Source organism: Carcharodon carcharias, chromosome 28 (assembly GCF_017639515.1).
Source record: "Carcharodon carcharias isolate sCarCar2 chromosome 28, sCarCar2.pri, whole genome shotgun sequence".
Taxonomy (NCBI): Eukaryota; Metazoa; Chordata; class Chondrichthyes; order Lamniformes; family Lamnidae; genus Carcharodon; species Carcharodon carcharias.
In genome coordinates, this window is record NC_054494.1 from 38,658,731 (window position 1) to 38,686,070 (window position 27,340).

A 27,340-nucleotide genomic window follows, 5' to 3' on the forward strand; every position below is an offset into this window, starting at 1 on the left:
GCAAAAATCACTATGCTCCAGCTATATTTATAAGACATATGTAACATTGACAGTAATTTCAGAAACAACTAGCAAGTGATTAGTTTTTTTTACACAATGTGACTAATTTATAAGCAGGCTCATTAAACAGAAAAATGCTCGGCATGGAAATGCAACAACAATGCTTTTCTTTTGTAACACTTCACCATCGAACTAAAAAGCTCAGGGGATAAATCACGCCAACACAATGCAAGATAACTTCAGTTTGGGCTGTGCAACTTGCAGAAAACACAAGCACTGTGTTTCTCATTTGTTTGCCGTCAACTATTCAATAAAGAATAAACTTGCATTTACATGGCACCTTTCATGCCCGCAGGATACCAATGTACCATGTTACTGAAACAAACGTTAATGCCACAGAAATAAATGTATTTTGATACTGGGACTGCTGTGATCATAATATTAATTGTATGACACATAAAGAAGAACAATAAAGCAAGTTGAACCTTTCCTTTGTCCTCATGGTACTCTTCTGTTTCTGTCTTAATTTTACTATTTAGATTTTAATTGATGCTGTGAGATCTCACTGTGCCTGTAATATCTGCCCAACCAATAACGGCCATTTCAAAATACAGTAAACTTTGTGTTATCTGTCACTCTACCAGCCGGAATTCTCTACTAACCAGAATTTCTGATTGTCAGGAAGATATAATAATTTCCATAATGTTATTGGAATTTATCGTAAGCTAGGGTAATAGTAGGATCTGTGTCGATGGGTCTGTGCGTGTGTGCATGTATGGGACTTAACTGAATTAAAGACAGATGGTCTGAAGGGTTTGATGTAAGAAGAGAAGCTAGGTTTAAAATGCTAAATGGGTAAACATGGGTGAAGTTTTAGAATGCGAAGTGTAAAGGGAACATTTGCATTTTTAAATAAACCAGACTGGCTTGAATTCAAAAGAGGGGGTGAAATGTTACACCTAGCCAGAAGAAGTTAAGAAACAATATGGTTATTCTTCCCAAAGATTGCTGGTAAAATTATCACTGTGATAGATTTTTTATTATTAGAGAGGTAAAGTCAAAAGACATAGTGAATACAATGGGAATTTGTATTCAAAGGGGAAAATATGTATAAAGAAGAGAAACCTGTGTGTAAGGGCAGGTATCTTAAGAAATAACACAAGTGTGAAAAGCCTCCAGCATCCAAGCCTCAAGCTGCTGTCTACAAGGAACCGAAGCGGAGAAAAATTCACTTTGAATTCAACCGTCCAGGGTGTGTGCTTTGCCTGGGTCTGTTTAAATCTATTTTGTTTATGCTGTTGCCTTAATGGACATGTAACTGGGAGTTAGATTAAGCAGGGGAGCTGGGAGTTATCATAGTAGTAATTTGTAGACCTATGTATATGCTTAAAATTATTTATTTTATTAATAAATGTTTAATTTAATTTTGTAAAAACCCCCTAAGACTCGATGGACTTATTACTGAATTCAAGGCACCCATCATGAAATAAATATACAAATTGCAAAACAGTTGTGGCAGTTGTTTCAAGTTTCTCTTTGGGATTTGAACAGCTCAGCATTTACCATCAGCTGTTCCATAACATTGAGGTTCCCCTAATACAAATCATTAATTTACCAACTGGAAGCAATTTGAAGTTATCTGGAACCATTATTTTTTACTTTAATTTATGTTTTAATGTACTGTTGCAGATTGGAAGTAAAAAGAATAATGCTCTCTACATTCCTGAGTACTTGCAGATTAGTACATGCTACAAGTATTGAGCTATATTCATTAGTAAATGACACTCTCCGTTAACCTGCATTTTTTTGATTAATTGGCATCACCCGTTTCCCATGCTTGCCGGATAATAAAGATTTTAATGCAATTCATTTGCATGTGAATTGTTTGAGAGATGAAACACAGGTCTCTATAAATAAATATTTTCCTCCCCCAATTTCCCTTCACTCCCTGACAAGAAACATTTGCTTTACTCTCTGGACATGTCCAAAATTACATGGGCCACTGCTGTTAGACACTAGACACTCCAATGTGGTGGCATGGAATTTCATTTTGCTTTGTTAGTGTTGAAGCTAAATGAATCCCAGAATAAGTGAAAAAATAAAATAGGTTTAAGAGGTAATTTTTACACCTATGTTAATACTTAATAAGCTACCACAAGGAGCAATTGAGGTGAATGACATAGATGAAGTTAAGAGGAAGCTAGATAAATGCATGAGGAAGTAAAGAATAGTCAGTTATGCTGATAGGGTGGGATGAAGAGGGATGTGAGGAGACTAGTGTGTAATATAAACATGGACCAGTAGGAATCAATGAATGTGCTGTCCAGAAACAGGCCAATTTAAATGTGTGTAACACTGACAAAATATTGAGGGGATGGTGGTAGAGTGGTTATGTCACTGGCCTGGTAATCCAGGGACCTAGGCTAATGCCCTGGGGACATTGGTTCAAATCCCACCATGGCACCTGGTGGAATTTAAATCAATTAATAAAACAAACCGGAATATGAAGCTAGTTTCAGTAATGGTGACCATGACAACTATCAGCGAATGTCATAAAAATCCATCGGGTTCACTAATGTCCTTTAGGGAAGGAAACCTGCTGTCCATGCCTGATCTGGCCTCCATATGACTCCAGAACCACAGCAATGTGGCTGACTCTTAACTACCCTTCACAATGGCCTAGCAAGCTACTCAAGGTTAAATTCATATTCAAGTTCAAGGGTAATTAGGGATGGGTAACAAATGTTGGCCTTGCCAGTGATGCTCACATCCCACAAAAGAAAAAACATTAATTGCCCAATGCAAAACCCCCCACTTCAAAAGAATTCATGCAGCTTCAATGAGACAGCGCAAAATCTTCATTTGGACATTCTCCCACTAGTCTGAGATATTATCAACACAGAGCAGCAGTAAAGACAACAATGTGCTAATGCTCCATGCAGAAGTGCCAGAAATGATCTGACAGATTAATATTTAGCTTCTACACTCATTAAAAGTGCAGTCATTTCCCCCAAATGGGAAGCAGTCAATCAGTGCTGAACTACACCATTCACAGACACAAAAAGCAAACAACACCAGAACAGGGCTGGGAACTGTTTAGTTTTTCCTAAATATGTTTGTTCCATGGTTATTAACATTTTTCAGTGACAAAGAGGGGGCTATTTAAAGTCTGCATGGTTGTAGCTCTCAGTTACATTCTACCTTCTTAACAATGGAAAATGAACAGTTTTATGCATGTACCCAGCAACCAAATAAATGGTCATTGACATCACATTGTCCATCATTACACCTTAACATTTGCCTCCAGGCTTAAAGTTACATTATGCACTTCAAGTGCTCCAGATATGCCTCCTATGAGGATTAAACCTTGTTACAGTGTGTTCACCAATATTCCCATGACTCCAACCTTGCAATAATAATGTCGATCCTACTAACTAATGTCTTAAAGTGGTATGAAATGTTAGTTTGGTTAAGGTTTGTTAAAATAAGAAATGAGTAAAACATAGTGCTGACTGCAATTTTTTGCCTACACTTGGTCATTCATGTACAAATGCTTTGATATCACAATTGCTTCATAATCCAACTATAGCCTCCCACCGTCCACTAACTAAACTTATGGCATTTTTTTAGTCATCAATGGTCTGCATTTGCCAGTTTGCTGTAAATCTTATATATCTGATTTATCTCAGCAATGCTGAGATGACACTAATTCTAAATCCACAACAGGTTTACTTAGAGTGCTTTAAAATATCTCAGCAATTACAGGATTTCTACACACGTTCTCAGCCCAGATTCTGGAGTCTTCTGTGAGGTGTCAGTTTCTGAGCTCTCTAGCTCCACCCACAGGTTCAAGCAATTAATTAGTCAACATAAACCAGTGAACAAATGAACACAATCAATTAACCATTGAACATTACAATCAATAGTGCCATTTGCTTAATTATTTCTTATTCTTCCCTTTCTTTTGAACATTCATAGACAGAAAGTGGTCTGTTCAAGCTGAAACCTAGGCGACACTACAGCACAGTACTGATGGAGCATCAAATCATCACAAGTGTCACCCTCTGTTAAGAGATGTTAAGACTCAGACCCCACCTACCTGTTCCAATTTCTCAGATGAACATTTACAATGTTGGGGGAAAAGTAGCACATTCTCCCAGCTTCCTGGCTGCCAATCTCCCTTCAACAAACACAAACAAAATAAATTATACAGAGCTGTTCATTGAGATATTCATTGTGGGATCTTGAGGTGTACACAATGGTTGCCATGTTTGCCCATCATGCATTTGCATCATGTGACTAAGACACCATGTAAACTCAAAACAATTACCTTTGTTTCTCCAGCTTCACCATTACCTTCCTTACTCCAGCATTGTTAGATTTAAACATCGCCTCCATTTCAATCACTCATATTCTCATACTGTCTTTCCTTTCCCAACATATTTTGAACTTTTATTTTGAACTTTGCTTGGCAGATCATTTTGCAATAACTGAGCCTTTCACAATTCAAGCCCTTTTTTTGAAACCTCTCTGAATGAAATGATACTCATTTAACTATCACTAAAAATCCTGATCTAAAAAAATGGCTTAGCTAATTTCAGTCTCCAACCCTAACCAAATGGAGAATGAAGCTAAAGGCCAAACTACTTCTGATTTTACATCTGGCAATGACACAGCAATTTTGAAAAGTTTATTTGTATCGGATAAGGCACAAAAATTAGGCTTCACTAGTGGCTATACTTCATTATACTTAATCTTTGTAATTGGCAGTCCAGAGGTTCGCAATTGTGTGGCTATTATTGCCTTGGAGAGATTCCATCTGCTCATTCTGAATCCATGCAAATGTATTTTGAAGCATTCGCATGGAACCATGTTTTACACTGAAGTAGATAAAGTAACTATTCTGTTTCACAATTAGGCAACATGAGTAAGTGAATTACAGAGGCACAAATAAACAATTAGGAAGGCAAATAGTATGTTAGCCTTTCTCACAAGGGGATTGTATGATAGTCTTGCTGAAACTATGGTGAGACATCTGGAATACTACATACAGCTATGGACTCTCTACCCAAGAAAAAAGTACTTGCCTTAGAGGGGGTGTAACAAAGGTTCACTGGGTTAATTCCTGAGACGATAGGATTGTGCTGTGAAAAGAGAACGAGTGGAATGGGCCAACATTTCCCGGAGTTCAGAAAAAAATGAGAGATGATCTCATTGAAATATATAAAATGCTTAGAGGGCTTAATAGGGTCGATGCTGATAAGCTGTTTCACCTGACTAGAGCCTGTAGAATTAGGTGGTGTCGTCGCAGGGTAAGGGTCAGCCCTTCTCCACAGAGGAGGGGAAATTTCTTCACTCAAAGGGTTGTGAATCTTTGGAATTCTCCACCCCGGTAAGCTCTAGATGCTCAGGTATTAGGGTCGACAGCGATAGATGTTTGGGTACAAAGAGAATCGAGTGATCTGGTGACAGTGGAATGGAGAGAGATGATCAACCGTGACCTTATTGAATGGAGGGGCAGGTTTGAGGGTCAGGTGCCCTATTTCTCGAATTTCTTACGGCTTTATGACGAAAGTATCACAGAATCACACACACAATCACGAGTGCAGAAGAGGCCCTTCGGCCCATCAAGTCTGCACTGACACGTGAGAAACACCTGACCTACCTACCTAATCCCATTTACCAGCGCTTGGCCCATAGCCTTGAATGTTATGATGTGCCAAGTGCTCATCCAGGTACTTTTTAAAGGATGTGAGGCAACCCGCCTCCACCACCCTCCCAGGCAGCGCATTCCAGACCGTCACCACCCTCTGGGTAAAAAAGTTTTTCCTCACATCCCCCCAAAACTTCCTGCCCCTCACCTTGAACTCATGTCCCCTCATGACTGACCCTTCAACTAAGAGGAACAGCTGCTCCCTATCCACCCTGTCCATGCCCCTCATAATCTTGTACACCTCGATCAGGTCGCCCCTCAGTCTTCTCTGCTCCAACAAAAACAACCCAAGTCTATCCAACCTCTCTTCATAACTTAAATGTTTCATCCCAGGCAACATCCTGTGCAATCACATCCTTCCTATAATGTGGCGACCAGAACTGCACACAGTACTCCAGCTGTGGCCTCACCAAGGTTCTATACAACTCCAACATGACCTCCCTTCTTTTGTAATCTATGCCTCGAATGATAAAGGCAAGTGTCCCAAATGCCTCTTTCACCACCCCACTAACATGACCCTCCGCCTTCAGAGATCTGAAGATCAGAGTAAAAGCAGTCATCCTATTGGTCTGTCAGCCTCTCATACCCATTGTTAAAGGTCCCAAGTTCGGTAGCTAGTCTTTGCTGAGCTAACTGACCTCAGCTAAGAAATAGTGGAAATGTGTACAACTGGCCACATCCCTAACAAGGGGCAAAATGAAGTAAGTTCTCAATCCTGATCTCCATCCAGTGAAAGCTGCTGGCAAGTGGGCGAACTGGAGACCTGCGTGGGCTGGCTCAGCTGTGGAGCCACCCAATGTGAAATAGCTGGCCAATACCCACCACGGAGACTAGCAGAGAAGAAATGGCCACTTAGACAAGCTACTGAGGGTCCTGCCAAAGCCCAACGAACCCCATCCCAACGTGGGAGAAGAAAAGGGAAAATCTGGGAAATTGTGGGAGTGGAGATCCTCACCCGGGTATTTCTCTCTCTCTTTCTAACATGTGAAATACAGAACAGAAAAGGAAATATTCATGCAAAAAGAAACTGCTCCATAATATGCACCCTGTTTATAACATTTCCTTGAAATCTGCTACAAATTACTTTTGGGAAAACCAGCAGTTACTTAACAAGGAAGTATAATACTACCCTATAATAATAGTCATTGTACAGTGTCTGTTGCCCAGACATGACAGAAATCATTGAATGCATATTGTGAAATATATCCTACATATACATGTACATCTACTGTATATATGTAATCAAAACTCAGTTTCTTGGATTAATTCCCTCTTTAAAATATGACCAGCTGGTTTCTAAACTCGTTCCAATAAGTGCACACTATTTTTCATGTTAAATCTTAACGTGTGAACTTTGAATCTCATTCTCTCTCTTCGTTTAAGTTCTCCAGGCTTACACGATTTCAGGCCATTAACTGAAAAGAAACAAGGCTGCTGAGTTGTGGTTTGTGAGGCAAATAATGAAGATATCTTGGGCAAGTCACACTACCAATGAAGAGGTGCTAGTAAAATCTGAGACCAAATGAACTCTGCTGACTAAGATCAGGAAGAGACAGCTGGAATTTCTTGGGCATATCATAAGAAATCATAATTTAGAAAGTCTGATGTGAATGGGAAAGATCGATGGTAAAAGAGATCAAGATAGGCAAAAAACGGTCTTTCTAAAGAGCCTTACAAATTGGATAAATGTACCACCAACGAAGATGATCCACGTCTCCAGAGCAAGATTAACTTGGAGGTCAATGGTCGCCAATAACCCTTCAGGGCATGGCACTTGGGGAGACAGCGAGCGAGAGACAGCAAGCGAGCATTCTGAAAAGGAAAAGAATTGTAGGGCTATGGAAAAAAGGTGGGGAAGTGGCATTAAGCGAATTGCTCCTGCAAAGGACCAGCACAGACATAATGGGCGCCTCCTTCTGTGCTGTGACCATTCTATGATGGTCAACTCTAGACCTCAAAGATGTAACCCAGATCAAACAGCTGTGGGTTAGAGGTGGTGTCCCTGCTGAGGTTACTGGCCCCGCACATTGGATTGGCAGCCTTGCCTTCATTTGGTGCTGTGCACAGTGCTCACCCAGGGGTGGATGCTTTGCCAACAACCACAAAAACCCAGAAAATAACAGATTGTGAACTTTAGCAGGGCGGGTGTGTTTCAAACTGAGTTCCCATTTGGCAGGTCTGCAGCAATATTAGCACTATTCTCCTGGAGTTTATTTAGAGGACATGCCAACAGTGCAGAATTACATGTTACCTGATAGAAGCAGAATGAACAAAAATAATTCTTGGTTAGTATTATCTCTGGGTATGCTGTCACAGCTGGAAGATGCTAAGAGCACTTTATTGTAGAGAAACCCACAGCTTTATTGATTGAACCACACAGTATAAGATTTCAGTTCTTCCCTTTAAAGAACAATCCAGTATTAACACTGAGCTATGCAAATTGCATTTTCCCACATTTCACAGTCAAACAGTGAAGCTGTATAAATTTTGGAATTAGAATGAATTAAGACCCTCACATCCATTAGTCTTTACTGCCCAAAAAAACCTTCAAATTAAGGGATGGATTTTTTCTAAACAAGGCATTCTGAAAGTGAACACAGAAAATTAATCTACATTCTGCTGGCAACAATTCAAACTACGTACACAGGTGATGTAGGATGATGGAGTATGAGGGATGTGCTGTGACCTGAATTGCAGTGCTTGAAAAGGGTGGTGAAACAGATTCAACAGCAGCTTTCAGGAGAGAATTGGATATATATTTGTAAAAGGTGGTGTCTGCAGGGCGAAATGTTATTTCTTTATTCCTCTACATGATGCCAATGCAAGCTTTCTGGGGAAACATTCTATGTAGTGGTCGAATCATAGAATTCACAAGGAGGCCATTCGATCCAACATGACAGTTCCAGCACCCATTTTTAAAAATGCTTTCACAGGATTTGGGTGTCGCTGGCTGGGCTAGCATTTATTGCCCATCCCTAATTGCCCTTGAAAAGGTGGTGGTGAGCTGCCTTCTTGAGCCGCTGCTGTCCATGTGGTGTAGGTACACCCAGAGTGCTGTTAGGGAGGGAGTTCCAGGATTTTGACCCAGCGACAGTGAAGGAATGGCCAATATATTTCCAAATCAGGATGGTGAGTGCGGTGATGATGTTATTAAAGTGATGGTGCTAGCTATTGAACTGGAGCTGTCTAGCTGGAATTCTAAAGGTATGCCTCTTCTCCATATCCTTTGATATTCTTCTTCACTAAATTCTTACCCAATTCCCTTTCAGATATTCTGCCTGAATAGCCATTGCTGTAAAACATTTTGTGTTCTAATAAACTTGTGCCACATTATGACCGAATGACACAAGGACGAGGCAACCATGGCTGACAATGGAAGTCAGGGACCGCATAAAAGCTAAAGAGAAAGCATACAATGCAGCGAAGAGCAGTGGGAAAACAGGGGATTGGGAAGCCTACAAAGACCAACAGAGGACAACTAAAAAAGAAATAAGGAGGGAAAAGATTAAATAAGAGGGTAAACTAGCCAGTAATATAAAAGAAGATTGCAAGATTTTATTAGATATATAAAGGGTAGGAGAGAGGCAAAAGTGGACAATGGGCTGCTGGAAAATGACACTGGAGAAGTAGTAGTGGGGAACAAAGAAACGGCGGAAGAACTGAATAGGTACTTTGCATCAGTCTTCACAGTGGAAGACACGAGTAACATCCCCCAAGTTCAAGAGAGTTGGGGGACAGAGGTGAGTATGGTGGCCATTAACAAGGAGAAGGTGCTAGGAAAACTGAAAGGTCTGAAGGTGGATAAATCACCTGGACCAGATGGATTAAACCCCAGAGCTCTGAAGGAGATAGATGAAGAGATAGTGGAGGCGTTAGTGGTGATCTTTCAGGAATCACTTGAGTCAGGGAGGGTCCCAGAGAACTGGAAAATTGTTAATGTAAGCTCCGTTTTAAGAAGGGAGTGAGGCAAAAGATGGGAAATTACAGGCCGATTAGCCTGACCTTGGTCGTTGGTAAGATTTTAGAGTCCATTATTAAGGATGAGATTTCAGAATACTTGGAAGTGCATGATAAAATAGGGCAAAGTCAGCATGGTTTCATCAAGGGGAGGTCATGCCTGACAAATGTGTTAGAATTCTTTGAGGAGGTAACGAGGTTAGACAAAGGAGAACCAATGGATGTTATCTACTTGGACTTCCAGAAGGCCTTTGACAAGGTGCCGCACAGGAGGCTGCTCAGTAAGATAAGAGCCCATGGTGTTAGAGGCAAGGTACTAGCATGGATAGAAGATTGGCTGTCTGGCAGGAGGCAGAGAGTGGGGATAAGGGGGTCCTTCTCAGGATGGCGGCCGGTGACTAGTGGAATTCCGCAGGGGTCAGTGTTGGGACCACAACTTTTCACTTTATACATTAATGATCTAGATGAAGGAACTGAGGGCATTCTGGCTAAGTTTGCAGATGATACAAAGATAGGTGGAGGGACAGGTAGTATTGAGGAGGCGGGGAGGCTGCAGAAGGATTTGGACAGGTTCGGAGAATGGGCAAAGAAGTGGCAGATGGAATACAACGTGGGGAAGTGTGAGGTCATGCACATTGGTAGGAAGAATAAAGGCATAGACTATTTTCTAAATGGGGAGAGAATTCAGAAATCTGGAGTACAAAGGGACTTGGGAGTCCTAGTCCAGGATTCTCTTAAGGTTAACTTGCAGGTTGAGTCGGTAGTTAGGAAGGCAAATGCAATGTTGGCATTTATTTCAAGGGATGTGCTGCTGAGGCTTTATAAGGCTCTGGTCAGACCACATTTAGAATATTGTGAGCAATTTTGGGCCCCGTATCTCAGGAAGGATGTTCTGGCCCTGGAGAGGGTCCAGAGGAGGTTCACGAGAACAATCCCAGGAATGAAAAGCTTAACATATGAGGAACGTTTGAGGACTCTGGGTCTATACTCGATGGAATTTAGAAGGATGAGGGGGGATCTGATTGAAACTTACAGATTACTGAAAGGATAGAGTGGACGTGGGGAAGATGTTTCCATTGGTAGGAGAGACTAGGACCTGAGGGCACAGCCTCAGAGTAAAGGGAAGACCTTTTAGAACAGAGATGAGGAGAAACTTCTTTAGCCAGAGAGTGGTGAATCTATGGAATTCATTGCCACAGAAGGCTGTGGAAGCCAGGTCATTGAGTGTATTTAAAACCGAGATAGATAGGTTCTTGATTGGTAAGGGGATCAAAGGTTACGGGGAGATGGCGGGAGAATGGGGTTGAGAAACTTATCAGCCATGATTGAATGGCGGAACAGACTCGATGGGCCAAATGGCCTAATTTCTGCTCCGATGTCTTATGGTCTTATGACTGGCCAGGTGAATAATCATTCATACTTGCTCTCTGAAAGGTCTATTAGATCCCATCCCCACCTCTACTGCAGTGAAGAACCAGTGTGTCAGCCAATGACAAAGCGGGAGCAACAGAGGACTTGTAGCAAACGGGTTATTTTCCAGCAACCATTCCAGAGTCCATTTAAAGAGTCTTTACAAACTACAGCAAACAGAACCCATGACCCATGCTATAAACCTCCTGATTAAAAAAAGACTCGCATTTATATAGCACTTTTCACAACCACTGGATATCTCAAAGTACTTTACTGCCAATGAAATATTTTTGGCTTGTAGTTACTGCTGTAATGTACAAAACATGGCAAACAATTTGTGCACAGCAAACTCCCACAAACAGCAATGTGATAACAGCCAAATAATCCTACGCTGTGACAGTGATTGAGGGATAAATATTAGCCAGGACACCAGGGAGAACTCCCCTGTTCTTCTTCGAAATAGAACCATGTGGTCTTACAAATCTTTAATGTCTTGTATGAAAGATGGCACCTCTGACAGTGCAGCACTATCCCAGCAATGCAATCTGCTCGACATAGATTCTTGTGCACAAGCCCTGGAGTGGGACTGGAACCCAGGGCCTCATGATTCAGAGGCAATCGTGCTGCTCACTAAGCCAAGGCTGATACTCTAAAAGTAGGATTATTGCTCCAACAAAATGCAGTGAGGGAAAAATAGCCACATAATACAAATTAAGTGTTTAAAACCAATCCCAGCCACCTCCAGGTATGATTGACAGGGGAATTATCTAATCTCCTTTAACCAGACCCAGTTTTTGAGCTGCTCAATCCCCAGTATCATTTATAAAAAAAACATGTGAACACATAAATGGTGTATTGGATCTTGGCCATCTGAATGTCTCAAGAGAGAAAGTTTATTAAATGATTATTACAATCACTAAATTATGAGATGGATGATAGTATTTATACCTAAACATGTCACTAGCCCCTCTTTTCTCCAGCTCTCTTTACAGCCAGAGGAAGGGAGCTACTAGAATTTATCAAAAGTTTAAAAAGGTTGACCCATTTTCTCTCCTGTCCTCATTCCCCACAATACTCATGAATCTGGATATTGAAATTATTGATGATAGATTTTGGATTGTCACATAAACATAGCAGCAAAGCAAAAATTTTTAATCAAACGAATCAATCCCAACTAACCTAGAGATGTCAAAAGCAGAACAGCGTTTTTCATACCTAATAAGCCTAGACAACCAAATTACTCGCTCTTTCCTTTGTGGTAAATTGATGAGCTAAAAATAGCTGGAAAATGTGCCTTTTTTTGTCAAGAATTCATGTCAGATGTGCATGATTCCTTGCATCTAGCAACATGTAGAGTGAATAAAACAGCCATCCACACTCGCACTACCTCTCGGTACAACTATTGCAATTCTCTCCTGGCTGGCCTCCTACTTTCCAAAATTATTGAATTCAATTTTGACAATTTCCTGTGGTAGGATTCGAACTCCCAACCCAAGTTCCCAGTACAGTGCACTAACCACTAGGCTACTGTATCATGTATTGAAAGCAGGTTCTCTATTTAAGAACTCAACATATGGACTGCACCAATCCCGACATCTGGACATTATAATGGATAAGCTCCGCTAAGTGAATAAACTCAGGACAATATATAGTGTCAGTCTCAGGATAATAGGGAGATGGACCCGTGTTGGATCATGTTTCCCTTTTATGAACTCTGTGCAGATTCAGCCCTCAGCAATTAGACTCTTGATTACCAACTGAATAAATTATGGTCATCAATAAAAAGCTCCCTTTCTGTGCAAATCACATTTGTATTTAAACTCTGCAAAAAATACAGAACTGAACATTTTAATTGAAGGACTTTGCCAAAGACTGGTTTAATGAAAAAAATGGTCAAACTTACAACTTTGTAGCTTCAATGCAAGGAATTTAATGAGGGGCCTTATCTCTGCATATAAATCATTAAATGGTAGCAAGTTGGGTCATAAAGGGAGAAGATGTAATTGGGAGGAAGTTGGTCAATCAGTACAGCCAGAGAACAGAACAGTCTATTTTTTTTAAATTGCAGAGGGTATGTTTGTAATGAAGATAAAGATTGACACTCACACTTCTGAAGTTCTTACTTACCTCCTTCAAAAATCCCAAAGGGCGTCAAATGCAATGAATTACTTTGAACTCTCGTCCATTATATAGGGGAACTATTATGAAGAAGTGTTATATAAAATATGAATTTATAATGTCATTGGCTGGACATACATATGTATTGAACTGTTTTTTGTAATGAACCTTTTTCCTAAACAAAAGGATACTGGGCTTATAGCAGCTGCTATGTTGCATTTGCAAAGGACACAAGTTGCTTTATGGAGACACAGAGCGGGGTTTTCCAGCCACACCCACTGTCGGGATGGTCTGGTCCCACTGAAAATCAGTGGCCTATTGGCTGGCCTGCTGTATCACCTTTGCTGGGTCCCACTACAGCAGGGCCAAAAAATCCTGGCCACAGAGTCAATGGAACTGAGAGAGGTCGTGTGATCCAACTCTTGGGTGTGAAAAAAATACTGGATTTTGAATAGTCAGGGAGACAGGGGCAATAGCCTTACCCCATCTCTCTTTCTTCTGAAACATCTCTCTTCAAAGCTGAGCTGTTTGCGATTTGAAAAAACCGCCAGAAGACCTCATTGCTACAAACCGAGAGTTGGTGAAGGAGAATTCCGTATCAACACCACTGTCTCCAGTCAGAAACCCCAAGAACCAGCAGCTACTGTGGACCGGGACCCTTCAGCTGCAAATAACCCTCTGGATACTCCATGAATGATCTTTTTCCTGACTTTATTTGTTACTTGGCCAAATGTTTAATATCTGATACTCTGCATGAGTTTTACTTATTTTTCACATACTTGGGGGGGGGATAGCGTGTGTGTTTCTTTTGCATTTGTGGCAAATTGGACATATTCATACATTTTAAACCCTCTGTTAATTTCCGCATCTTTACCCAAGTAAGGTTTAGCAAGAAAACCAAGGGCTGCATCTTCCAGTCACATAAAATGACGTGGGGTGACATCGGGCGTGTGTCCTGACCTCACCCCGCTTCATTTCCATTTTCAGGTCGGCGGGCACGGGTTCGAGTCAGCTGTGCACCCGCCGACCTGTCAATGGCCACTTAAAGCCATTAATAAAGTATTTAAAGTGATCAATGGTCCTGCCCGATCAAACCTTAAGGTTGGTGGACAGACCGGGAGCCCTGGCGGGCTTCAGGAAAAACATGAAACCTCATCCACGGGCGATATGAGGTTCATTGAGGGTATCAAAATTTGTCTGAAACGTATAAATAAAAGAAATTGACATGTCCCAGCTCATGTGACAGTGGCATGAGGGGACATGTCAGTAATTCTTTCTCTAATCTCTATTGACTGTTTGAAACCTGAGCCAATCTCCCTGAGACAGCACTTTGCCTCGGGGAGATCTGTGCACTCTTTTACACACATGGGCGAAGGAGCCCACTCCTGGCTCAGGGAATCCATCCCCTCCAGCCCGCACAGGGAGCGCTGAGCGCTTCCTGGTGGACGTCACACTGGGCGGGCCTTAATTGGCCTGTCCACGTAAAATGGCGGTGCACCCCCTACTGGGTCAGATTGGGAACCCACCCATGCGCGCCTGGTCCTGCCAAACCCCCCCCCCACCACTCGATAGGGGGCAGTGGGGAGGGGGAGATTCTGCCCCAACTCTTTACTTGTTAACTTAAGGAACCTGGCTGCTGGATGGCTTATTTCTTGCACCAAGCTGTAAACAGTTAGATACATGTTAAATTGATAATATCACCCTAACCCTAACCCTAACCCTAACCCTAACCCTAAATTTGAATTTTAAATTCAAACTCTGTATTAAGCAACTCGAGGGTGTGACAAATAGAGGAGTCAGCTTGCCCCTGTTAATGTGGTCAGAACAGAATGCATTAGCCTATTTGTGTGTCGCAAGATCATGACAGCAGTGAGGTGCACACGAACACATGAGAAAGGTTAGCGATGCCCATTAGGATGAAAGTCTCATTGTGTTACGCAGAATCTATCTGAAACCTTAGTAAACGCATGGTTGGAACACAATGGGCAGGTTAGGCCTCACACTATGGTAAGGATGCCGTGGCAATAGAGAGAGTGCAGCTGCCCAGGTTCATGATGATACTCCCCAAATATGAAGAGAAACTTGAAGGATTGGGGTTGCTTTTGTCAGAACAGAGGAGATTAAGGGCTGATTTTATGAAGGCATTTCATGTTATAATGGGATAGGACAGACTATACAGAAGCAAGCCGTTTCCAGTGGCTGAGAGATCGAGAACAAGACTAAATATAAGGAAGTTATGACCGAGCAGGAGAAGAGGTTTGTTTTTTTATTGGAGGTTGAGAGATGCAATCTTAATTCTCCCACTGTTTCTCCATAACCGATACCACCATTCTTTTCCCAATTATTCACTTTAATTTTACTGATTCACCGGTGTTCTAATCAGTCTGGTCTACATTCTCGCAGCCTACAAATCTGATGCCACATTTTCAGATTAAATTATAGTTTGAGATGCTAGCACATACACTGAATATTAAAAACACTTGTATTTTGAATCAGTTCACCCTCATTCCCATTACCACCCCTCCACAAGGATTTCCGGGTTTATTTTTAGCCATTAACTATTCGGGGGTCATTAATTCAAATTTGATTAGGTTAATTTGGCCACAAATGTAAACATTTCCCAGAGGCAATCTCTCCTCTTCACTGAGTTGCCTTGAATGGATTGCCCCAACGGCAACTGAATGTCAGGCGAGAGCAAGGCTTGGGTACATCTCAAAGTCAAAGAAGCTTCCAACACTGCTGTCCTACTCACACAGGACACACTGGCAAGCTTACAGAGTCCTAATCCAATTCTGTTCCTATATTCTTTCTCTGTCTTCCTCTAGCCACCTCTCTAGCCTACTTTTTAAACCAATTTTTGATCTCCACTTCAATTATGATTAGTTGTGAGGCTCTGGAATGTAATGTGTAATTCTTTCCCCCTTTGCTTCCTGCTCTAAATTTCTTAAATTCAATCATGTACCTTCCTCATCCTGGATTCCATAACCATAGAAAACAGGTTTATATTCCTCATAACCCTTCCTAATGTGAACCACCTGAATCACATCATCTCTCTTCTGCCAAAAGCCTGAGCTAACCCACAGCACCAGGAGGACAGCCCCTGTATTTTGGGTTTCGCACCCACTTGCTCACATGGAGGCACAACCAGCCAGAATTATCATAACCAGCGTTATTCTCAGAACTGTCACGGGTTGGCAAGGGTTAAATAGAACAGGGCAGCAGAACTGACAGCATTTTCCCCAAGGGAAACGAGTCAATTTTTATTTTCATTATTAAGGAAATGAGAAAGATGTACAGTACCGAATATTCTTTTGACACAGTCTTATCTTCAAATTATCCTGTCCATCATTGGACTCTGCCAACCTCAGCACAAACATGTGAAAAATAAAGATACAAGAGCCTAGTGTTATATCTATCGAATTTTAACATCCTACACTCTCTTTTACATAGAATTTAGAGCAGGGAAGCAAGCATACCCCACAGTATTTATGCTCCACACAAGCCTCCTATTCGATTTACTTCATCTCACTCTAACATATCCTTCTAATAATTTTTAAATCAAAGAAATACAAACAAAGCAATGTTAGAAATTAGCAGTGAAACTCAGCCACTGAGTTGGAAGTCTGTGGGTGCGAGCCCACAGGAGTGCTTGTAATAAAGAAGAGACAAGTGCTAGTCTCTGAATACCACTTTGGGTCCCTATTCCCTCATCCTCACTGTATCCTGGTGGCACAGCTGCTTTGAACCCTCAACAAATATCCTTAAAACACGTGTTTAACACAGGTCCCAGCCAACGTTTCCTCTAAGCCGTGCAGTTAATAAGGTGATCTGGAAAAGATCACGTGGTGCAAGAAAAAAGACACACACTGTGGGGTCTGTTTAAGATGTGCATGACCACATAGCAATCTTAAAGGGACTGCACAGTGTCAAAATATGGGTCACATACAACCAAGATCAACCTTGCGTGGCCCAGCTAAATGCAGTTATTTTCAAAATTCTTTTCATGTTCTTTCACGTGATGTGGGTGTCACTGGCTAGGCCAGCATTTATTACCCATCCCTAATTGCCCTTGAGAAGGATGTGGTGAGCTGTCTGCTCAAACTGTCCACCTTCTTGCAGCCCATGTGGTGTAGGTACACCCACAGTGCTATTAGAGAGAGAGTTCCAGGATTTTGACCCAGTGACAGTGAAGGAACATCCGATATAGTTCCAGGTCAGGATGGTGTGTGGCTTGGAAGGGAACTAGTAAGTGGTGGTCCCTTATATCTACTGCTCTTGTCCTTCCAAAGGGAGGTCATGGATTTGGAAGATGTTGTCAAAGGAGCCTTAGTGAGTTGCTGCAGTAGATGGTGCACACTGCTGCCACTGTACTTTGGTGGTGGAGAGAATGAATGTTTAAGGTGGTGGATGGGGTGCCAATCAATTGGGCTGCTTTGTCCTGGATAGTATCAAGCTTATTGAGTGTTGTTGGAGCTGCACTCATTCAGGCAAGTTCAGAGTATTCCATCACACTCCTGATTTGTGCCTTGTAGATGGTGGACAGGCTTTGGGTTTTTGTTAAATGCAACTTGTTTAGTTGGAAATGTAGAATTACATCAAATGCACAAGGACAGGAACAAGCCATTCAGTCCAACTGGTCCATGCTGTTGTTCATACTCCACGAGCTTCCTTCCACCCTACTTCATCCGACTCTGTTACTATTCCTTTTTCCCTCATGTTTAACTAGCTTCCTCTTGAAACGTTATTTACATCAACTATATAGAGGTTGGGAAGATATCAAACTCATCTACCCAACCCTTCAAGCACCACCTGCCCTACATGTGGTCAAGTCTGCAGATCGTGCATTGGACTAATCAGCCCATCTTGGAACTCTGTGATCTCAGGATCACAGAACTTTAATGGCACAGAAGGAATCCATTCGGCCCATCGTGTCTGCACTGGCTCTCCAAATAAGCGTTTTGACCTAGGGCCATTGTCCTGCCTTTTCCCTGTACCCTTGCACATTGTTTCTATTCAATAATCATCTAATCCCTCTTGAATGCCTTGATTGAACCTGCCTCCATCACACTTCCAGGCCGTGCATTCCAGACCCGAACCACTCGCTGTGTGAAAAGGTTTTGTCTCACATGGAGTGGGAGTGGAAGCGAGTCATCCTCAATCCTAAAGTACTGTCTAAGACGAAGAGGGGAAGAAAGAGAAACAGGAGACTTAAAAAAAAATCAACATGTTTCTGCTCAAAATGGTGGTGCCAAAACGACTGTGCAATATGCAAAAACTGATTCTTATTGATGAGCACACCTCAAACATGGAAAATTATGCTTCCAAGAGCGCAAGGGAACAAAACAATAAAAATGGCATGCAATATATACAGCAATACTTCCAAGCACAATGTACTGTTGTATTACAAAGGCATACTAATGTTTTATAATTTTGAAGCAATATAATCTCTTTAGTGATATTCAGGGGGGCTCCCAAAGGGATCTTGTAACTAGTCAGGTAATGAAAGAGTTTTTTTCTGAGCATGTCTTTCATGTGGTGTCTATAAATGCTATTTTTTTTTTGTTGACAAAATTTCAGAATCATGGTAACATGATGTGCACTTGAACAGGACATTCCTTGTACACTTTGCGTGTGACTTGGGAATACTGTTTTCCAATTATACACAGATATGCTACCTTTAAAACTTCAAAAATGTCTCCTTGTAATCCAATATACAATTGGATTCCATCCCATTTTAATTCTCCAGCAACTAAAACAAACGATATCATATCTAGTGCCTTTGTTTTACTATGTTAAAGATGCTATATAAATACAAGCTGTTGCTGTATATACTTGAATTGGATGGAGAAGGGGAGTGGAATTAACTGGATTGTTGATTTGAAGCTCCAGCAGAAGGGAAGAGAAGCTGAATGGCTTCCCTTTGTGCTGTAAGATACTCTGATTGTGATCACAGCCTTGAAGGAGACTAAAGGTCTGTCTTGCTGAGCAAGTACACTGCTACTACTCATCATGCTGCTCTAGTCTTCCTAGCTGTCTTGAAGCTACTGGTGTAGGCTAGGAATGGTTTCATAGGCTTCCTCCAAGTTCCATATCGAAGTGGCCATTCATGATGAAAGGCTGGTCTTTTTCTACCTTCGGGAAATGATTATCCTTTCTCTCAACGAGAGCAGGTGCTTCCAAACAAACATCCTACTCCTTTCTGGCACCTCCAACCTAACTCCAAGATGAAACCAGTAGTGGGAATGAGAAAGGTTTTCCATGAGAAGCAACAGTGTTTACAGGTACTAAAACCAACACGGGGTGCTGTCAAAATCTCGTACACAGACATACAAAAGGTGTAAGATGAATGCTAGCAGAAACATGTTGGTGAATCTATCAGCAACGCTGCGATCTACTGGCTCAAATTGGATAACATTTACTTCAAGTGTCTGATACAGATACCAAATCCCAGCTGGCAAGTCAGAATAGCTCATCTACATCAAACTAACCCAATAAACGTATCTAAGTGGCAATGCTGTGCGTACATCTAGAAATTACATTAAGATTAATTAAAAAGACTAAGCTGACATTAGACATTATTTATTAAATATTACTTGACTATCAGTTTCATACCTCAGTAGTTAATTAAATGTTCTAATGAATTCCTATTTCTCATCATAAAACACTAAACACCGTCAAATAATTTATAAAATTTTATTAACTGCTCTTAAAGCTTTCAGACACTTAATTCACTACAGCAAATTTTGGATTTTAATTTGTCATAATTAATTAGAGTTCACCTCATGAGATTGTGGGTTATGTCAGTGATATTTTTTGAACTGGATCGCGTCATTGACTCACTGTTAATATTGCTGACACCCTCAGGGACCACCCCCAAGAGGAAAATAATGGCTAACCCCACCCCCCACGACACCCCCGACCTAATTACCTAAAGACGACAATTATTCTTCAAAGGGTTCACCAGACATGGTGCTCACAGCCCATGATATGCTTAATCCCAGCCTGCTAGAAATCTGAATCCCCAGCTTGAAAACACAAGCTTAACATGAAAAGTAGGAATAGTAGAAACAGGAGGAAGCCATTCAGCCCCTTGAGCTTGCTCCACCATTCAAATAGGTCTTGGCTGACCTTTTAATGTAAAATTCCAAACTCATTTCAGTTTAAATAAAATCCTTTGTTTTCTCTCTGTCTCTGGGGCACTTGCTTCTAAAGAAGGAATTGGAAGATTTAGCTGCCTTTAAGGGTCAACATTTTGCATCTCCCAAACTGCTGAGCTACAAAAGCAGGCAAGGGGGATGTGAGAAAGGCAGTGGTGTGTCCTAGGTGACCAGTTCTACATTGAAAGTGGGAGAGCTCTGGGAGCCGGGTCCACCCTCACTCAGTAATGGATGGTGCAGGAGAGGTCCAATTCAGCAAGAGGACAGACAGAGAACAATTTCCCTCCCATTCCTCACCAAAGAAAGTTGTATACAGAATTGGTAATCCCATTCCTTATAATGGGTGTGCTAGTGTGAATGTGATATGCCTGATATAAGGAATGGGATTGCCAACTCTGGTTGCAGGTATTCCTGGAGGTTTCATTGTGGGACCTCCTGCCACCAACCACCACACCCTCGCCCAACATGTTCAACCTCATAGAGCCCACACCTTCCCACACCAAACTGAAAGCCGAACAGGTTTAGATGATCCTTTACTCTCAGTCAAACAGCCTTTCTCCACAGCTCCCAACGTCTTTATAAGGAATAAAAGAAAACATTCAACACAAATGAAGCAGTGTCCTAAAGTTAATCATTCCTGGAGACTTCTGGAATTAATCATTCCTGGATAATGGTAAGGATGGGGGGTAAAATCTCCCTGCAAGAAAGCAAGGAGCTGTATTGCCTCCAGGTTTCCATCGCTGGATTCTTCTGTGGACTCATTTGCAGCAGCCAACTTTGGAACAATTCCTGGAGCGATTGGGTGTCTTTAATTTGGAGCCCATGAGTCAAAACCATTGGAAAGGGGCTGGTGGAAACTTGTGAATATGACAAAGCTCCTGCCTCGCATATGTGCCTGAAATAAGTCAGCATGCTCAATATTTCATAAGCGGTACCTTTTGTAAACAACTCCTCAGGTAATGGCAAACGGTTTGGCCATTTGCCCTTCAGAGGGCAATGTCAATAATTAGTGTGGACAGTGCAAAAGGAAAGTAAAAGGCTTTTAGTTATATATAAAACACCTTATCAGTCCTCTCAGAAATGTTGTGTTTCACACGCAGTCACTGTCGCTTTGTAGGCAAGTAACAGGTTAAACCACTTATTCAAAATGAATGTTTCCAGCATCCTAAATCACTGGTGTCTGAATAGGATGGATGCGTGGAGCGGAATGCTAAAACCACCCATGTTCGCAGATATAATCGAGGACAAATCCCTCTCCTTTCATAATCTATCTATAATGAAGTTCGGCAGTCCTGTCAAGTACAATATTGCTCCTAGTTGGAATCAAAATGCCACATCTGACGACACCAATCTGCAATAACATGCATGTTATTCTCAAATTCACTATTGAGGCAACCAATTTATAAAGCTGCATGTTCCCTGCTGTGTGGCTCTGCCTGTCTGGCTCATTCAAGGTCATTGTGACCTTCTTTAAAGCACAGGGCATCTTCAGCAGCCACAACATCACTCCCAGTACAGCAGTTAAATATGTGCCCAGTTTATGGTGCCAAACACATTATGAGCCACACATGTTGGGTACAGAACGTGCATGTCACAAATCCAAGCCTCCGGTCGCCTCATAGCACCCGAAACAAAACTTGACTTCCAAACATGACTGTGTTAATTATTAAACAAAAAGCAGACCATTTGACTATTACCTATAGTGAATCCATCTAATTTTTGAACCCTGTATCTTGACCTCAACCATTCCCTCCTATTAACCCATTCCAACTGCTGACTTTCCTCTGTGTAAAGGATTACACTTCCTCACATCTGTCTTACATTCACCCTTCACCTTCTTCACACTGACACTGGTCAGCTACACAATCCCCCCACCCTTTCCCACCCCGCCTCCCTCACCCCACACCCTTGCTTCTGACCAATGTAATTGAAATTGAAGTTCCTTCATAATCTAGAGTTTGTAGGTTATTTGAGAAGGGGGTTTTATGGTGCAGTGGGTAACATCCCTACCTCCAAGCTCAAGTCTCACTTCAGGACCTGATGGCCGCAGAAGGTGTGTTTGTAAAGTGGCCAAACAGGTTGACAACCAGGCCATAAATCCTTCCAATACGCCTCATAGCAGGCAGTGAGAGCAGGAGAGTTTCCTGGGCAGCCATACTGCAGAAGGCAATGGCAAACCACTGCAGTAATTTGCCAAGTGTAATCATGGGCCAATCCAGTGAAAGTCCTTGGTTGCCAAGGCCCTCTTAGGGCATGGCTCTTGAAGGAGGAGGAGGTTATTTGAAGGTGAGTTTACCTGGTAGCTATAAGAGAGAGCTTCTCTCATGGAGATGAACAAGCTGTACAATTCAATGTTAATATGGAGTAATAAACACCCACATTCAAGGCAAGTACAGAATAGAACTAATCAAGGGTTTTGTTCTCCATATCGACATCCCAGCTTTGTTGACTTATCTGTTCCCCACATTGATTTCATAATTTAGTACAGAATATATGCCAATTTGTACAGCTGCACACATGGGGAATCTGACTGTCACACAAAGCAACTTGAATTTATAGATTCCAGCTTCACTGGAGTGTTATCTGACCAAACGTGACACTGAATCACAGAAGGAGATATTAGGACGAGGAACCAAAAGCTTGGTCAAAGAGGTAGGTTTTAAAGAGCATCTTAAAGGAGGCAAGGGACAGAGGGTTAGGGAGGGAATTCAAGAGCTTAACAGCTGAAGGCACGGCCACTAATGGTGGGTGAAGAAAGTCAGGTACGAGAAGGAAGCCAGATTCGAAGGAACACAGCAGGGATCGTGTGCAGTACAAACACACTGCACACAACTATTTGAATATTTTGTGGTAGTTGACAGAAACGAAATGACTGCATAAGTCAAAATAAAATGCCTGACAATACTTATAGTTTCTGCTGGAACTGGGCAACATGTGGACACGTACAATCCAAAACACAATCTTTTCAGTCCAAGGTCGAAAGTGACTCACTGTATATTCGTGCACAGAAAACAAGCTAATGGGTGTCAAGGTGAAGGGCAGTAAGTCCATCTTTCTTATTCACACAATCTATTGATTTGTTACCCAGGGCAGCTCTCCTAGCATGGCTGGTTCTCAGGAACTCTTGGATTTTACAGGAAAAAATCCAAATAAATGAGAAAGTGCAAGGCAAACCAAAAAAGGTAACAGCCTACTTCAGAACGCAGTGATAAGGTGGGGTGAGAAGGAGAATGTCACAAGCAAATGCAGGACTATAAATAATTCTACTTTTTTTAGGATTTATTTTTTGCTGCCTGCATATAATTTTCCTGAAAGTTTTAAACTGAGAAGAAGAAACTGCTTGGGGACGATAGTGAAACATCCCCCGAGCCAACCGAGCTCAGGATGTGAGAGAATTGAGCTTTCACCATTCCTATTGATCAGCTGTGGCTGCAGTCAGTTCAATTACTGCAATGGGGGTGAGTCACCACACTGGCCCAAGATCCCTCTCTGCATTATTTTCAACGCAGATTCACTCATTTAAATTATGGCACAGAGAGGAATTCCACGGTTAACAGCCATGCTATAAATAGAGTGCAAAAGAACATCATATGAAAGGTACACATTTATTACCACCATCATGAACTGTGATTTCATCCCCTTTGAGTGCATCTAGTAATAGCAGCAATGAAGGTATAGAAAAGCTGTTAAACAATCTATGGCCTTAAAAACAAGGCTGCATGTAATGACAGCACAAGTCCAGGCTAGCACAGAGATGATTGGGCAATTAACCCATAAAGCATGCCTGGTGACCTCATTTCTGTAAATGAAATTGATTTTATGCACATAATTTGCATTGTAGCTATCCTCCACTTACTGCATTTTGCTGGAGGAACAATCCTAATTTTTATCAGGAGACTTTTCTGTAGTTTAGGTCATGAGTTCTGTTTGCTGTAGTTTGGAGGACTCTGTTTAAATAGTCTCTTTGCTGCACTGCACTGTTTAAATAGACTCTGTTTGTTGTCTGCATGAGCAAATAGACTTTGTTTTGCTTTAAAATAGGCCCTGTTGACTGCAAGGTCTACCATAAGTCCTGCTCTGAGCCCAGCATCACCTGGCACACTGGTGTCAATTCCATTAACAAAAAGGCAACATACATTATGTGGCAGCTCCATCATCCAGAGCCATCAGACTAAATCCCATCTAAGCAAGGCACCTGCTTTATGGAGCAATTGCCCGATCATCTCCATTCTAGCCTGGACTTGTGGCAGCCTTGCTTTTACAACATAGATTTTTCCACCACATTTCAGGGAGGGGGATCTTGTGCAGAGCAACTTGACGACTATCCGCCCGAGATAATCTTTTAATTGAAACCAATTAAACCAAATCAAACAAATTGGGATAAATCAGGCACAGCCCCTAATTCAGGTCAGCTGTAAAACCAAGAACAAAATTTAAAGGAACCTTACAAACTTTAAATCAAAATGTGATTAAAGGGGTCAACAAAACACCCCAGTCCCCGCGGTGCCCACCGGGCACGGAAGGCCTCGAGAGTGCCAGCAGACACCGCGTGCTCCCTCTCCAGGGACATCCGGCCGCGAACGTAGCCGCGGAAGAGGGACAAACATTCGGGCGGGGCTGCCCCGTCGATCGCCCGCTGCCTGGACCTGTTAATGGCCAACTTGGCCAGGCCCAGGAGCAGGTTCACGAGGAGGTCCTCCTCCTTCTCCACTTCTTTATTTAGTTAATTAGCGAGGCTAAGTTACTACACAATTCCGATCAGCAGTAATAACTCCAGCGTACGCATGAGTCCACCGACTTATTCACCATTACTTAAAAAAACACTACCTGGAGAAATGTCAACCCAAGCATATACAGTTTTACAGCAGAAGTTTGGTGGATAGATTTGCTTTGATGGGGTATTTGCAGAGATGGTTAAATTCCTGATTCAGTGCTTAATTTCCGCTTGGAAGAAGCTCGTTATAAAACTGGTAAAATGGCTTGTTTTGTAATCACAGCAACCGCCCCAGATTTAAGGCTATCAAGAGAGTTGTCACAGGCCACTGAACGATCTGGGATTCAGATCCATAAGTTGGCAGCAATTCAGCAAAGGACAGGGGACAGCAGTGGCAAATGCCATCCGAAGCCTGAATAATTGCTTCCCTGACGCATCACTTCACACCCTCGACACTGTTTCCTTTTTCCTGTTGTCCAGAAGAGATGCCCTTTCCCTCTTCTGAATGCAATCGACAGCATCCTTCAGGCTCACCACAACAACTTGCGTTTATACAATGACTCTAATATAACAAAACATCCCAAGGCACTGCAGAAACATGTTACCAAATAAAACCTGGCACCAGGTCAAAAGAGAGATACTTGGGCAGGTGACAAAAATCTGGTCAAAGAGGTAGGTTTTAAAGAATGTCTTAAGGGAGAGAGAGAGAGAGAGAGAGAGAGAGAGAGACAGAGAAAGAGGGAGGAGGAGGAGGGGAGGAGAGAGAGAGAAAAAGAGATAGAGAAAAAAGAGAGAAAAAGAGAGAGAGAGAAAAAAGAGAGAAAAAGAGAGAGAGAAAAAGAGAGAAAGAGAGAAAAAGAGAGAGGGGAAGAGAAAAAGAGAGAGAAAGAAAAAGAGAGAGAAAAGGAGAGAGAAAGAAAGAAAGGAGGGAGGGAAAGAGAAAGTGAGAGAGATAAGAGAGACAAAGAGAAAGTAGGAAAGGTTTAGCGAAAGAATTCCAGAACTTAAGAGTCTAGACAGCTGAAGGCACAGACACCAATGGCGGAGTGATTAAAATTGGGGTTGCTCGAGGGGTCTGGAATGGAGGAATGCTCAGACCTGAGGGTTACGGGGCTGGAGGAGGTTAAAGATAGAGAGGAAGGGGAGAGGCCGTGGCAGGATTTGAACAGAAGGATGAGTATTTTAAAATCGAGGCGCCACTTGACCAGGATCCAACGTGACATGCGGAGTTTATTTTGGATCTATATCCAGTAACCTGATCAGTAAAGTAGGCACAGCATAAACTAATTCTCAGATATCGTACATCCAAATCAAACACAAACACAAAGTCAGGATTCCACTCCTGTTTTTTTTTTTGCAGTACAACTTTTTCAATTCTCACTTCAGCAATGAAAAAAGTTACATCTCAAGATAGAAAGGAGCAGAGAAAATCAAATTGAAATGCAGGGTATCTGTGGAGATGAAAACAAAAACATTGCTGGAAACACACATCAGGCAATCCATATCAGAAGTGATAAAAACAGCAAACAAACATTGGAACATACGAACAAGGAGCAGGAGTAGGACATTCAGCCCCTTGAACCTGCTCCGCCATTGCTGATCAAATAGTAACCTCAAATCCGTATCCAGCCTACTCCCGATAACCTATCACCCTCTTGTTTACCAAGAATCTATCCACCTCTGCCTTAAAAATATTCAAAGGCTTTGCTTCCTCTGCCTTTTCAGGAAGAGAGTTCCAAAGACTCACGAGCCTCAGAGAAAAACTTTCACCCCGTCTGTTTTAAATGGGCAACCGCTTATTTCTAAAGAGTGACCCCTAGTTCTAGGTTCTCCCACAAGAGGAGATAGCCTCTCCACACCCACCCTGTCAAGACCCCTCAGGATCTTATATGCAACATCTCCTGCAATGTCTATCGCTAGAGGAACCCTGCACTGTTGCAGATCTTGCCGAATTCAACAAGGCACAAAAATGTGTCCAGTTCTGGCTGGGCCATGTATTGACTGTCCGTGGACATGATAAGAAAGAGGAGGATCTTATATGTTTCAATCAAGTTGCTTCTTACTCTTCTAAACTCCAGCTGATACAAGCCTAGTCTGTCCAACCTTTCCTCATAAGACAAATCACCCATTCCAGGTATTAGTCTGGCAAACTTTCTCTGAACGGCTTCCAATGCATTTATATCCTTCCTTGAATAAGGAGACCTATACTGTACACAGTACTCCTGATGTGGTCTCACTAGTGCCCTGTACAACTGAAGGATAACCTCCCTA

The 27,340-nt window shown here is 42.0% G+C and overlaps 1 protein-coding gene across 3 annotated transcripts in view; it reads right to left on the reverse strand.

Moving 5' to 3' along the window:
* The window catches only part of ndst2a (N-deacetylase/N-sulfotransferase (heparan glucosaminyl) 2a), a 565,725-nt gene that overhangs the window by 335,655 nt on the left and 202,730 nt on the right, over nt 1-27,340 (reverse strand). Inside the window, exon 3 of one of the 3 annotated variants that reach the window (XM_041176608.1) lies at nt 4,100-4,180. The exons of the other annotated variants lie outside the window; for them this stretch is intronic. The gene's annotated coding sequence lies outside the window, so the exon portion shown is untranslated. The remainder of the gene's footprint in view (nt 1-4,099; nt 4,181-27,340) is intronic. 3 annotated transcript variants of the gene reach the window in all.